Source organism: Phocoena sinus, chromosome 17, assembly GCF_008692025.1.
Source record: "Phocoena sinus isolate mPhoSin1 chromosome 17, mPhoSin1.pri, whole genome shotgun sequence".
NCBI lineage: Eukaryota > Metazoa > Chordata > Mammalia > Artiodactyla > Phocoenidae > Phocoena > Phocoena sinus.
The window spans coordinates 70,302,596-70,308,636 of record NC_045779.1 but is presented as its reverse complement, the minus strand read 5'-3'; the positions used below and the strand labels follow the sequence as shown (position 1 = coordinate 70,308,636).

Below are 6,041 nucleotides of genomic sequence, written 5' to 3'. Positions count from 1 at the left end.
AAGCAATGGGACCTAACAGTAAGCTGGGCAACATCTGTTCACCCTGGCCCCTGGCCCAAGTTGGCTGCATTTGCAGAATTCTGCATTTGCAGAATTCAGCCAGATGGTCAATTAATTGAATGTGGGTCTTTTTGGAAGTAGCAATTCTTTCTCTCCTGTGAATCTGTGTAAGGGATTGAATGTGGAAGACCACGTGTTAGAGCTCTCACAATCAATGCAGTGATGCTGACTCCCTTGCCTGCTCCAAGGTCATGGAAACCTAGTAGCTATGCTCAAGGGACTCCCATGATGACTAAGACTGAAGAAATGGGATGTGGGGTGTCATGCTAGCATGAACAAACCAGTCCAGGCACTGAGACTCTGACATGGCTTCAACTTGGGACTTCAGGAAGGCAACACAAGGATAAATGAGGAAAGCTGAACCCATCCTCTGGAGAGAGTCACATATGAATTCTCTGCACAGTTTATTCAAACTTGCTTATCTACAACTCATCAGACTTGCTATACTATCGATCCACATAACCTTCCAAGCCCCCTAAACAGGAGGTGATGAGAACCTTCCCTCACGGGGAGGTGGAGAGTGTTGTGTTGTGGATGTCTGGTCTTGATTTCTCTTCTGTGCATCCCACTGTATTTGGGGGTGCCCAAGGGCACTCTCAGGTTTGATGACGTACTGATAGGACTCACAGAAGTCAGAAAAGTTCTTAGAGTCACTTTTACCATCGAGTGCAGCAAAAACGTAGAGATTAAGGTCAGCCAAGGGAAAAGGTGCAGAGGGCAGAGTCCAGGCACAAGCTCCTGGTTGTGTCCTCTCCAAGCGGACTCACATGGACAGCACTGAATTCCTCCAGCAATGACGTGTGGCAGCGTGTATGGAGTACTGTCAACCAGGAAACTCATCCGAGCCATGGAGTCCAGGGGTTTTGCTGGGGGTCAGCCATGCGGGGACATGAAGTGCCCACATGGCTATGCTTAGTTACTCAGGCTCCAGCCCCACCAGAGGTCAAGCTGACACTGTGTGACTCATGGCGCCCACTACAAATCACCTTGTTAGCTTAGACTACCTGGCATGGTCCAAAGCCCCAGGTATACAAAGACACTTACCAAGCAATATACCCCAAGGGTTTAGAGGTTATGTCCTAGGAACTGTTCAAGGACCAGAACGTTCTTTGGCAGCTGCATGGTTTGAATGCCCTCCTGAGTCAACCCTCTACTGCACACTCACACAATGAGTCATCCCCCTTATGGGATCAGGCCCCTGTACGCTATTTCCATGTCTGTGGTTGCTCCAGTATCTCTGTAAATGCTGAGTGTCCATGCAGAGCATTACTAAGCTCTCTCCAGCGGCCCCGTCTGGACCCCTTCGTTCCTCACTGCAGGGACAGCTTCCCTCCACTCACTCACCTTGCACGCTGCGGAGCACCAGCGTTCCCTCCTTTATGATCTATGCCCGCCTTTCCAAGTAGCATCCACGTGGAGACAGTTTTCCCCCTTCCGAAGACCCTGAGTGTCCTTGCACGACCAGTGAACATCAGGTTCTTTCGTGAAGGAAGTAGCTCAATGCTTCCCTGTTTGGTCAAACACAGAACGATTTATTGTTAATCCTCAGGACACCCGAGGGGCCCTCAAAGTTACTCAAATGTCAAGCTCATAAACAGCTGTGGTCGGGCCTCCTAGGGCCTGCGAAGAGCCCCTTGTTTGCAAAGCTGAGGAGGATACAGTAAATTTGCTAAGGCGAAGGGATTCGTACCTGGATAGGAATCAAGAAAACAGCACCATTCGTTAAGTGTGGGTTAGTTAATCTGACCCTACCCTCTGCAAAGGATCAAATTGATATTAATTAGGGACGTTTGGCAGGAAATGATCCCTGAGGTTCCACCGAGTGTAATTTATCATCAGGGAAGGTAGAGGATGAATGACCTGGTCCCGACCCCTGCTATCCGCTTGTGTGGAACCCGCCAACCATCCTTTAGGGATAATGATTACGCACGACCACAACTTTTAAAAGCCCGAGTGTGGGGGACGTCTGAGGCCCACGCAGCGGGGACAAAGGCTCAGAGCACCACATGGGACCGGTTTTCTAGGGTCACACTATCCCAACAGCAGCCATGGCGGGAAGTAAATAGGGCCCAAGGAAAACTGGCTGGAGCCTGGAGTCCATGGCCTCCTGGACTGTGAGGGGAGGTTGGCCCCTCCTGGGCTGAATAAGTCCTGATGTGGCGGATGCTTAGGGCAATGAGGAGGCCTCAGGGGGTGCTTCCACACTGGCGTTCCTACTCATTTGTACATATGTGGCCACCAGTGGTTTACTGATGAGGTAGAGAGATAGGACAGTTATGGTGCCCCAGCCAATGAAGGAGACCATGCAGCTACACATGTAACATCATTAACCAGGATTCTTCCTGGAGGCAAAGCACAGGTGCATTTCTGTCTATTTCACTCAAGTCCAAAAGACTAGCTAAACTAGCAAGAGAAAGAAAGGAAGGTGGAAGGAGAAGGAGAGGGGAAAAGGGATTCTGTGCGTGTTTCCTAGTCCCGTTGAGTTCGTGTGTGCATGTTGCTATGTCCACCTATTCTGAATAGGTGCCCTGTGTTGGGGGCTTGTGTGAGTGAGGAAATAGGGTGCTATCATAATGCAACCTTAAATTTTAAACTCCCATACAACAGCCTTTTTTCTCTTATGTCTGAGTTCTTGTGAAAACTGATTCTCACCCTGTTCCATCAACAGATAAGGAAAAGGCCAAGGTTCCAGGGATATTGTAGGCCAGTGGTTCTCAATCAGAGGTGATCTGGACCCCCAGGGATGTTTGCTTGGCAATATCTAGAGACATTTTTGTTTGTCACAACTTGGGGAGGGGGACTGCTACCGGTATCTAGTGGGTAGAGCCCCAAGATGCCGCTAAACACCTTAATATGCACAGGAGACCCCAACAACGAGAACTTATTTGGACGAAAATATCAGTAGTGCTAAGGTTGAGATACCCTGTTGTTGGCTATGGGAAGAAGATGAGCTTCTCAAATCCTGAGAAATGTCTAGAACAACACACGTATGCAGATTGTTATTACCCCTTGGCATTGAGCAGAACTTGGGCTCTGGAGATGCTGAAAAGATGAATTTTGCCACATTGATCCATCTACCCCCCTTGACGTAATCGTTTTAGAGATGGTGCGTCTTCTGTATTAGTGAGAAAGGATGGGCACAGCATAGCTTCGTTCCTCTGTGTACCTGAGATACTGAGCAGTAATTAATGATCTATAAACAAAGCTTCGATGCACAAGGACAACTAATGATTTGAAGAAACCCTTCAGTGGGCTCTGTAAAGGCTCAGCTCTTCCCAGATTTGATCATTGGATGAGCCCTGGTTCTCCAGGAGGCAGTGGTGGAGGGAACAGCTCACAGCCAGGTTCACCTGTAAGCCAAGAATGGTCCCATCACACGTGCGCTCGGACTAACTCCTCAAACCTCGATGACCCCTGCTTGTCTCATCTGTAAAATGGAGCTAGTGCTGTATCCTACCACTGTCAGGATGATGAGGACAAAATCCTGTCAAAACATTTGTGGTGCGCAATAGGTTTTCAATAAATGTTCTCTCTCCTTGTTAAATCTGCAAAGGAAACAATTCCCAAGGGGGCTATCAAGGGAAGAGGAAGAACTAGGATTTAATGGGCCCCGCTACCATCCATGCACTTTATCTGGCTCACCTCATTCTCACGGTCCTCGTGGGATTACTCCCCATGGATGTGGAGTCAAGGCTGAGCAGTGACAAGCTCCAAGCTCCATATCCCTCTGGTAATGAGTAAGCAGGATGGGCACTGGAACCTAGGATGTCTGATTTCAAGCCCCATCTCGCCCTACCCCCCAGCTTGTGCAGAAAAGCCCTAAAGGAAAGAGGTATCAAATTCCCAGGCCCCAGGCCAGGCACATAGAAGAAGAATCATCCCAGAGATCCTCTTGCTGGAAAATTAACTAGACTAGACAAAGCCAGCCCTTTTCCTGGAGGGAGAGCTCTTGTGAATTTCACTGGAGCTCCCCTGATGACCCCGAGACATAATCTCTGGGCCTCCAAGCCTTTGAGATGAGGTAGGGTGTGTGGAACAGGGGAGCCATTGTTCTCTAATTAGAGCCTGGGTCTCCTCTGAGGCTCCAGATGGGCCTCTTAATATGGAGTCTTCACCTGCTCCAAGCCAGAGCGTTATGCCTCCTCCCCCTCAGAGGCAGCCCACCTGCCAGATACATGAAAGGCTGTCCTCTTGATGTGAGGAGGGGGAGGGGGACTGCATGACTAAGGGTTTTCCCTGGGGTATAAAGGGCTCAGTCTCCATCTTGCTCAAAGCCAAGCATCGTGCATCCAGCAGCTTTCGAGTGGGACCTTCACGGTAGGCACCCCCTTCTCCTGATTGTGGAGGGGGCCAAAGAAGAAGAAAGGGAGGGATGGAGGGAGGGCGTTAAGAATGGAAGAAGGGGGAGGGAGGGAGAAAAAGAGGGAGGAAAGGATGGAGGGATGGTAAGGATGGGAGGAACAAAGGGAGGGAGGGAGGATGCTCTCAAGGGGTGCCTGAGACCTGGATGCTACTCCAAGATGTAGCTAGAAACTCAAAGGCACTCAGCTCTTGTACAAAGAGATGTAGTGCCAGAGGACAACGTCTGGTGCATTTACCTGGGGAAAAAATCCAGCACAACCCATCAATGAGAGTCCTACAAACCTGTGTGGGCCGTCTCTCCCTAGGGCACCTGGTGTGGAAATATAACCATCGTGAGTCATGGGCTGGCCTTACTAAGCACCTAGTTCATGCTAGGCAGGCCCCACCTTGAAGGATTACTCCATTCAATCCTCATGACACCCTGAGGAAGATAAATGGTCATCTTACTGGCCAGGAAAATGAGTACAAGACAGCTTCAGTGTCTGGCTCAGGGCACTCATCAAAGGAAAGGCGGAGCCTGAGCCCCCTCCCCTGGTCTCCCCCTCCCACAACCCGACTCCACCCCAGGTCTGTCCAGCTAGAAAGGCCTTGCTCTTAGAAACATCCTAGATGAGGCGGAATCAGTCTTCAGGGAACACCTTGGTGAGCCAGGCCTCCAGTGCACGCAGACCAAGGCGAGGCTTGGGGACCCTCAGTCCCACAAGATAGCACTGCCGCAGGGTCCCTGACAGCCCTGGAGGCCTCCTTAGGAAAAGGCTGTTCTCCTCCAGGTGGACACAGCCCCAGCCCCAAGGGCACCTGACTCTGTCAGCAGAAGGATGCTGGATTTCAGCAGCCGCCCTGAGTCATCCCACCCCCAGATCCTAATGTGCATGTCCCCCCACTTCAAGTCTCTTTCCCCATTGTTCAAGGCTGAGCCCATGCTGTCACCTCTGGCTGGCACTGCAATTTCCCTTTTCTTGGCTCCCAGCTGGGGATTGTCAACTGCAGTGTCACACCACACCCCAGCGAGTGGCTGGCCACTCTGGGGACCTCCCGACAAGTATTGCCAAAACTCTCAACAGTTATACAGTGAATAAAATTACTAGGCTGCTTATTTGAGATTTAATGATCAGCATCGCAGTTGAGGGTAAAACACCTTGTTACCGAGTCCAAGCTCGCTCTGCTCGCCGCACAACAGGCCAATGAATCGGGAAGCGAGGTATTGAGGCAGGGAAGACGACTTTATTCGGAAAGCTGGCAGATTGAGAAGATGACAGACTAGTGTCTCCAAAAAACCATCTTATTGGGTTTTGGATGCCAATTTCTCTTATAGCACAGAGCAGGGAGGAGACGACCAGGAAGTAAAGTGAAAAGGCCATAAGTTTTGCAAATATCCCCTGAAATAGCCAGCTTCAGGGAGGGGATGTGTTAATTTCTTCTTTCCTGTAGCCATCCACACATGGACAGGGTCTGGATGTTTCCCTGAACAAAGGCACTTTAACATTCAGGCAGAGGGGCAGGGTTCCCCGAGGCAGCCCATTACTTATAGACAGTATCCTCTTAGTGAACAAAAGCAGTGGAAAGCAAAGGTTAAAGTAAAAGAAACAGATCCAGCCTGTAGTCAGACTTGCCTCTTC

At 50.2% G+C, this 6,041-nt stretch overlaps 1 protein-coding gene across 2 annotated transcripts in view; it reads right to left on the bottom strand.

Annotated features, from left to right (window-relative positions):
* Positions 1 to 6,041, bottom strand: part of EFR3A (EFR3 homolog A) — a 190,093-nt gene that overhangs the window by 52,029 nt on the left and 132,023 nt on the right. For both annotated transcript variants that reach the window (XR_004346383.1, XR_004346384.1), the window contains exon 24: positions 1,405 to 1,568. The gene's annotated coding sequence lies outside the window, so the exon portion shown is untranslated. The remainder of the gene's footprint in view (positions 1 to 1,404; positions 1,569 to 6,041) is intronic.